This window comes from Herpailurus yagouaroundi, unplaced genomic scaffold (assembly GCF_014898765.1).
Source record: "Herpailurus yagouaroundi ecotype Mexico unplaced genomic scaffold, PumYag 186, whole genome shotgun sequence".
Lineage (NCBI taxonomy): Eukaryota > Metazoa > Chordata > Mammalia > Carnivora > Felidae > Herpailurus > Herpailurus yagouaroundi.
In genome coordinates this window covers 27856524-27863978 of record NW_024412417.1, presented here as the reverse complement: position 1 = coordinate 27863978, position 7455 = coordinate 27856524, and the positions used below count along the sequence as shown (strand labels likewise).

Below are 7455 nucleotides of genomic sequence, written 5' to 3'. Positions count from 1 at the left end.
CTGTGAAATTGACCTGAAGACTTCCCCTTAAGACTTCAAGAATCTAGGGTTCATAGGAATAGAAGAAATTTGATCAGACAAGCTTGGAGCATCCAAGGGAGCATTCAATGTTTGTTTGAGAGAGAGAGAGAGAGAGAGAGAGAGAGAGAGAGAGCACGCACACAAGTGCAATTAGGGAAAGGACAGAGAATCAGGGGGAGAGAGAATCCCAAGCAGGCTCTGCACTGTCAGTGCAGAGCCTAACACAGGGCTTGAACCCACAGACTGTCAGATCTAGGCCCGAGCTGAAATCAAGAGTCAGATGCTCAACAAACTAAGCCACCTAGGCGCCCTCTACAACGCACCATTCAAATAACTACCTCTAGAGTCCATCTTATATACTGTGCTAATAACAAGTTACCCCATGGGGTGCCTGGGTGACTGACGTTTGCAGAGCCTGCTTGGGATTCTCTCTCTCTCCCTCTCCCTCTGCCCCTTCCCCACTTGCATACTCTCGCTCTCTCTCTGAAAATAAAATATACTATACATGGTTCACTAACTTTTAATTTTTGACAATCATGAAGTGCACTTAAATCATTGAAATAGGACTAGACATGATATAACTTCCCTCCAGCAAGTTGGCAGTTATGATCCTACGGGGTCTCACAGTTACCATTGTGAGCATCAGTAATTATTGTTCCATAGTAACCTAGAACGGTCAGGTGATTAAAAAATTTTTGCTGACAGAAGATAAGACAAACTTGGTTCTATTGGGTATCAGAAGTTATAAAAAGAAAAAAAGGGGGGGGGGTCAAGGGAGCATTGACAGACCACTGCATAATGAAATGTGTTACAGTCTAATGGGAAACATTGGCTCGAATAGTGGGTGACTTCCTGATTTCATCACCTTCCATAGTTGATGTTTCCATCTCTTATTTTCTCTCTCTCACCCATCTATTAAACAGATCTACACACGTTAATAGGGACCCACACAAATTTAGCCACTTCTTCCTCTAGTAAATTATACCATAGAGCCAGATTTATTGTGATCATTTCTTCCCATGTCTTGTTTTACGCCTGAGGTTTTACGCCTGAGGTTTGAGTCTGTAGAAGGCCATGCATTGCTAAAGGGATGAAAGTCTTTGGAGAAAACAGAAGTTACCAAGACAAGCTAGCAGGGCAGAATGTTTGTGTCTTCCACCAGGGGTCAGTAAAACTTTTATAAGACTCCTAGGATGGCATCTAGACTTCCATAAGGGCAACATCTTGGTCACTCTTTGTCCCTCAGAAAGCATTCACCAACAAGACGATGTCCTGTCACTGGGAATAGCAGTTCCAAGTTGTTAAACACGTACAACAAGCACAGTTAAATATAAATATGTATGGCTTGGACTGTATCAACTCTATGTTAACATCATAGAGAGAACATCAGCATATCAAGCACTGGAGTTTTATTCTCATAAAAAGAATTCTCAATTTAAACATGCAGTTTTGATATATACCAAGGCAAGCTATCTTGCCTAATTAGGAATCACAGGCTGAATGTCCAGTGACTAGACCTTATGGCTCAACTCTGATTGTCATCATTTCTGGGTCATGAACACAAGACTTGAAGTTCTCCTTCCCTTCCTGGTTTGCTATCCTGGTTTGCAATAGTTGTTATGCTAAGGAATAAAGACTTTCGAAAATATGTACTAGATACACCAACTTGCCTTCCTGCTTCCACTTTTGCCATACTGTCAGCTAGAGGGAGCTGTGAAAAACGGAAGTCATATCCTATTACTCCCCTGCTGAAAGTCTCCAAGGCCTACCCACCCCACAGAAAATAAAATGCCAACACTTCACCCACCTGTGGTGCCAGGGCATGCTCAATTTCCTGCAACTTCTCTGATGTTATCTAGTGACCCTCTTCCCTGCACTCAGCACACTCCCAAAACTGTAGCCTTTCTGCTGATGCTCTCAGTGGTTCTCAAAGTGTGGTCCCTGGATCTGCAGCATCAGCATCACCTGCGAAGCTGTTGGAAAGGCACATTCTTGGGTCATACCCCCAGATCTACTGGATCAGAAAACTCTGGGGGCAGGCCCCATCCATCTATGTTTTCACCAACCCATCTGGTGATTCTGGTGACTGCTGAAGTTTGAAAACCCACCTCTAATTTTTCAAACGCACTCCTGCCTCCAGACCTTTGTACCAGCCAGACACTTTCCCTGGTACACTCTTCCCAGGGCTCTTTCCTCATCAACGAGATGTCAGCTGAAATGCTAGCTCCTCAGAGAGACTTTCACCAGCCACCTACTTAAAGTGAGTTTCCCTGCTCTCCTTCATCCTACTCTATGCCATAATCCTTTAATTAGAACTATTTGAAATTATCTGGCCTATTTAGTTATTTGCTCTCTTACTGTCTCCCCCCTCAGAATGAGAGGAGACACCTTATCTACTTTTTATACCCTGGATCCCAAGTATCTAGAAGCGTGCCTTGTATGTACATAAGAAGTTCATAATAAAAGTTTCTTAAATTAACGTCTGTGAGATTTTTTCAATCAGGCTGACTTATAGAAAGGAGATAAATTAGACTCTCTACAGGGAGCTGCAGTATTGTGGCAGAGCCCAGGGATGGAGTCAGACGATGAATGTCAAATTCTAAATTCTCCACTTGAAAATCACCTGACCTTGGGTAAGTCATCTAACTAGATTAGGTGATTTTGCCTCCTACGGGCATTTAGCCATGTCTAGAGGTGTTTTTGGTGTCAACCAGAGATCCAGGTGGGGCTGGGACTGCTATTGGCACCTGTTTGGTAGAGGATAGGATGTGGCTAAACATCCTGCAGTGCACAGGCCAGCCCCCTGCAACAGAGAATTCTGCCTGTGTCTGGCACCATGCCTTATACAGAATAGATGCTCAAAAATATTTGTTCAGTGAAGGAAGGAAGGGAGGGAGGAAAAGAGGAAGGAAGGAAGGAAGGAAGGAAGGAAGGAAGGAAGGAAGGAAGGAAGGAAGGAAAGGGAGGGAGGAAGGGAGGGAGGGAGGGAGAGAGGGAGGGAGGGCCAGGAGTCCCTTCCCAAGATTGAGTTTTTGTTTTCTCATTTGTGACAGAGAATAAGGATAGTACTCGTGCCCTGGAAACCTTGTGAGATTACAGAGACCACGTATATAAAGTAGCTGGTTCAGGATTTAACACACCTGTGGGAGAATTGCCCTTGTTTGGCCTTTGGTCAGTTTTCCTGCTTGGCTGCCCTGCCCTACAGAGTCCTGATGGGGCCTCTCGCTTCCGCTTCAGTTTTCCTTCCCTTTTCAGCCGGGTTGCCACTTCCTCCCTCCCCAGTCCATCCCTTCTCCACCCCCTTGGTCTAAACAGGGCTTGTTTGTTTCAGGTGGCAAGGTATCACCAAGTCCTACTCTGTGCTTTCCAGGTGGAATCCTCAAGGCCTGATATTCAGAAACAGTATGCTCCAGGTTTCCCTGAGTTTCCTGGCTCCTGGTTCCTGGTTGGGAATCTTTCCACTCCTTCACAATGTCCCAACTCTTTTCAGCCATTTTGGTCTTTTCTGTCTTCTGCAACCAGTCAGTCAGCATGTACCCAGGAGGGGCTCCAGCCTGCCAGGTATACTTACTGTCAGAGACCCCATCACACATCACCAAAACATGATATGTTTTGGTGCCCACATCAAATTAAAAAAAAAAAAAAGTATATAACTATATGAAGATTGGATTGCCTTACCCCTCAACCTTACAGTTACATTTTACAGAATATAAATATTTGTTAAATTCAGTATTTTAGTTTGTTTTCCCATTTTGGAGTCAATTATTTTCTCTTATGGCAAATATAATTATAGACCCTTGAAAAGCATTTATGCCTTTGGTGCTTTATACATTTAAAAAATCTTCTTTTTGTCCATTGGTGAGTTTTCCTTCTTCCCTTTTCCTCTTTGCTTACAACAGTCAGTGACCATTCCAGAGTCTATAAAGCATCTGGAAATTGTTGTGTTTGGTAGGTGATATTTCATGTATTTAATGCTGTCAGCATGGAAACATGATCTCATGCACTTGTGTCCATATCTGTCCAAGAGTGTGATGACCAGACCTTGCATTTGCTATGTGCATTGTGGGCTGCAGAGAGCTTTCTCATACATTATCCATTTGTTCTCATTTGATTCTTATAGTGGTCCACTGAGCTGAGCATGATATATATATACAAACATACAGTTACTCCTGATTTTACCAATGAGAATCCAAAGCTTAGAGAAGTGAAGGGACTCATTCAAGGTTATAGAGTAAGTGACAGAACCAAGATGAGAATCCCCATCTTCTGGGTGTCATGTGTGCCATGCTATTTTCACCTGTGGGAAAGAATTATTCCTGGAAGAGGAAATTAAGTAAGACTTGAACAGTGGGATAGCTGTAGGGATGTGTGTGTGTGTGTGTGTGTGTGTGTGTGTGTGTGTATTTTGTAATAGAACTCTAGCCTTGAACATTCTCTGTTTGCTCTATAGACAATGGGTTCAAATTCGTTACTTCAACAAATACTTAGTGATAAGCATTGTTGTAGGTCCTGGGGATATGAAAGAGAAAAGACCACATCCTTGCCTCATGGAGCTCGTATTCTAGATACAACGGATAAATGATAAATTAACAATCAACATACAGTATGGTAGATGTGGATTACCATTAAGGAAAAAAAAATAAAGTGGGGTGACAGGGTAGGAAAATGAGGGAGGGATTGCTGTTTTACTTAGGGAGGTCAGAGGTGGCCTCAACAGTAAAGTGGCATTTGAAAAGAGACTGAAAAGAAGTGATGGAGTGTGTCATGTGATACTGGGGGCAGACTGGCAGAGGTGAAGATGTGCAAAGGCCTTGAGGCAGGACCATGTTGCGTACATATGAGAAACAGCAAGGAAACCAATCTGGCTGCAGAAGAAAGGGAAGATTGGGATGGGGGGAATGTTACTGGCAGGAAAATGAGGTGAGAGGCATCTGGGGAGGAGATGAAAGAGAAGATCCTAAAGGAGCTTACGGGTCATTGTGAGGGCTTAGGCTCTTATTCAGAGACAGAGATGCCTTAAGGGCTTTGACCAGAGAGGCTTTACACCATCAGACATACAATGTTGGAGGATTTATGATGCACGGATTTGCCCTCTCTTAAGATACTCCTGGTTAGTAATATTTCTGTTGTGAACAAGAGACTTAGTCCTGCTGAGGCGGGGCGGGGTGGGCTTTCCTTTCAAGCATGTTCAAGTGGTGACGTTGAATTTTAGTAATTCATTCATCATTCACATCGGTGATTGAGCTGCACCTACGTGCCAGGAACTACCCCGAGCCTTTAGGGATTCAGGAGTAAGACAGACAGGGCCCCTGCTCTCAGGCAGCTTCTCTTACAGTGAAGAAACACAGACAGTAAACAAATGAGCAAATAAAAGATTTCAGCTAATGAAAGGGGCTAGGGAGAAAATAAAACAGGGAGATGTAATGATGATGCCATTTTCAGGGGCTACTTTAGATTTCAGTTGGATTTTGAAATGTGGAACTTAGGCAAAAAATGTTACATGTGTGGAACAATTTACAGTTTACAAATTCAAAGAGGCTGGCAAAAAAAAAATGTTAATTATTCTGACTTTTTAAATGAGAAACTGAGGTTCAGTGAGATTAGGCCACATGCCCAAGGCACTAGTAAATGGCAGGTTTGGGATCTGAATCCAAGTTTTCTTCAATTTTCAGTACCCGAACATTTCTCACAACATACGCTATTGTGAAACAGACAGTGGGGCTGGGTAACCCTGGAACATGGGATGAGGGGATCGGCAATGGTCAGGCAAGACTAGAAACGTGTGCCAAAGCAGGAAGAGAATGAGAAAGAATAAGAATGGTAGCTGGCTCCTCCTAAGGTTACATAGGACGACTGGTAGGATATAGAGGAGCTAAAATCCCCACATGCCAACTTCTCATGGGGCCCAGATAATCCGCATCCTGATCTCAACAGAAGGATCCCTGCCTTGGATGGCTGCTCTCAGGCTCCCAACTTTAGGCTGGAGAGAACCGAGGGTCACATGTGGTTTCAATCACTGCATTTATCTGCATCGTTGTCATCATATTTGGGAGATGACTGGACCCTCATTTCTGTCCCAGGCCTCTCCGAATTGTGCAGGGGGTACAGATCAAATCTGGAAAAGCTAGCTCATCAGAAATAGGGAGAGGCTTTGGGAATGTACAGTAATGTCCCACCCATGCCCCCTTCCCCCCTTTATTAAAACAAATCTAAAACAACAAATGTCTAAAATTTTCCACTGGATCATTTCACCCTGCCTTGTTATAACCATGCCCTTCGTCCACGCCCTGCTGGAGTTTTTTTGCAGCCTGAGGGAAGCTGGGAAGTGTCTGTCCCTAGCTCTCAGTCACTCCCATAATAAACAATCACTAAACAGCTTGCTGCCCTAGGCAACTGTTTGTCCTGCTTGGCCAGACCCTGCAGACTTCAGCGAGGGAAGAAGGTGGGTGGGAGATGTTCTCTGTAAAGCAGAAATCGGGCTCTGAGGCCCGGAAGCGTGGCTTTGACCAGAAACCTTGTTTGGGACCTAGCACATCTTTGTGGGCCTGGAGGACACCTTCCAGAGGCTGCAGGTCTTTATCTGAGCTAATGAAGTTCCCTGGGGGCAGCTGGAGCTTGGGGCTGCAGTGTGGGAGGGCAGTCCAAAGAAGACCAACCATCTTGCACTAACTGGAAATAAGGTCATTTCCTGCCTCAAGTTCCCCTTGTACAGCTGGGACAGTTGGCAGTTCTACTAGTCATCCATTCCTAAGAGACATCTCCTTAGAAACCACCACCCCACCGCTACAAAAAGAGGAGAACATTACGTTAGGGACTGGAACCAGCTTAAATTTACCAGTTCCTCTTTAACCATTAGAAAATCTTTTTTTCACTGTGATTGGATCTCTTGGAAGCTATCTACAGAATGGACTAGGGGCTTCAGGAAGCAAGGAAAGGATGTGCATGTAATGAGAATTTAGAATAGATGTCCTTTCTCAGCACAGAAACAGACATGAATTGCAACGACTCCTCTTGATTATAAGATTTCCTCTTTATTTTTTTCGGGGGGGGGGGACTGGGGGTGTGTCTCTGGGGACAGAAAAAGCAAAGATGGGCTATGTAGGGAATAAGGGACCTGTTTAAACGCTTGGTAAGAAATTAAAATACTGGTCCTCAGAGGGTCGAAGGTGGGCGGGGAGAGACTTCCTTCTGGTCAGCGGTCGCGTTCTTTGAAGTCTTTCTTTCCTCCCCCATCCCTCGGGCTCGCCTCACCGCTCCATTTTCGAGCATCCTTCCCCAGGAACCCGCACACTCCCTGCCGCCTGCCCGGGGAGGCGTTCCCGGCAGGCAGCCGAGAAGACGGGATTCACGGGGGCGCCCGGGGAGAGCCGGCCGGTCCCTGCCTCGCCGGCGGCCGCGCGCCCTCGGGCGCCTCTGGGCGGCGCTGGCTCCCGG

General features: G+C 45.1%; 1 long non-coding RNA gene across 1 annotated transcript; it reads left to right on the top strand.

Annotated features, from left to right (window-relative positions):
• The first annotated feature begins 287 nt into the window (after positions 1-287).
• On the top strand, positions 288-3666 carry LOC121042895 (uncharacterized). Its single transcript, XR_005796511.1, has 2 exons — positions 288-2654; positions 3075-3666. It is a non-coding gene; the product is annotated as an uncharacterized LOC121042895 (long non-coding RNA).
• The last annotated feature ends 3789 nt before the right edge of the window (positions 3667-7455 follow it).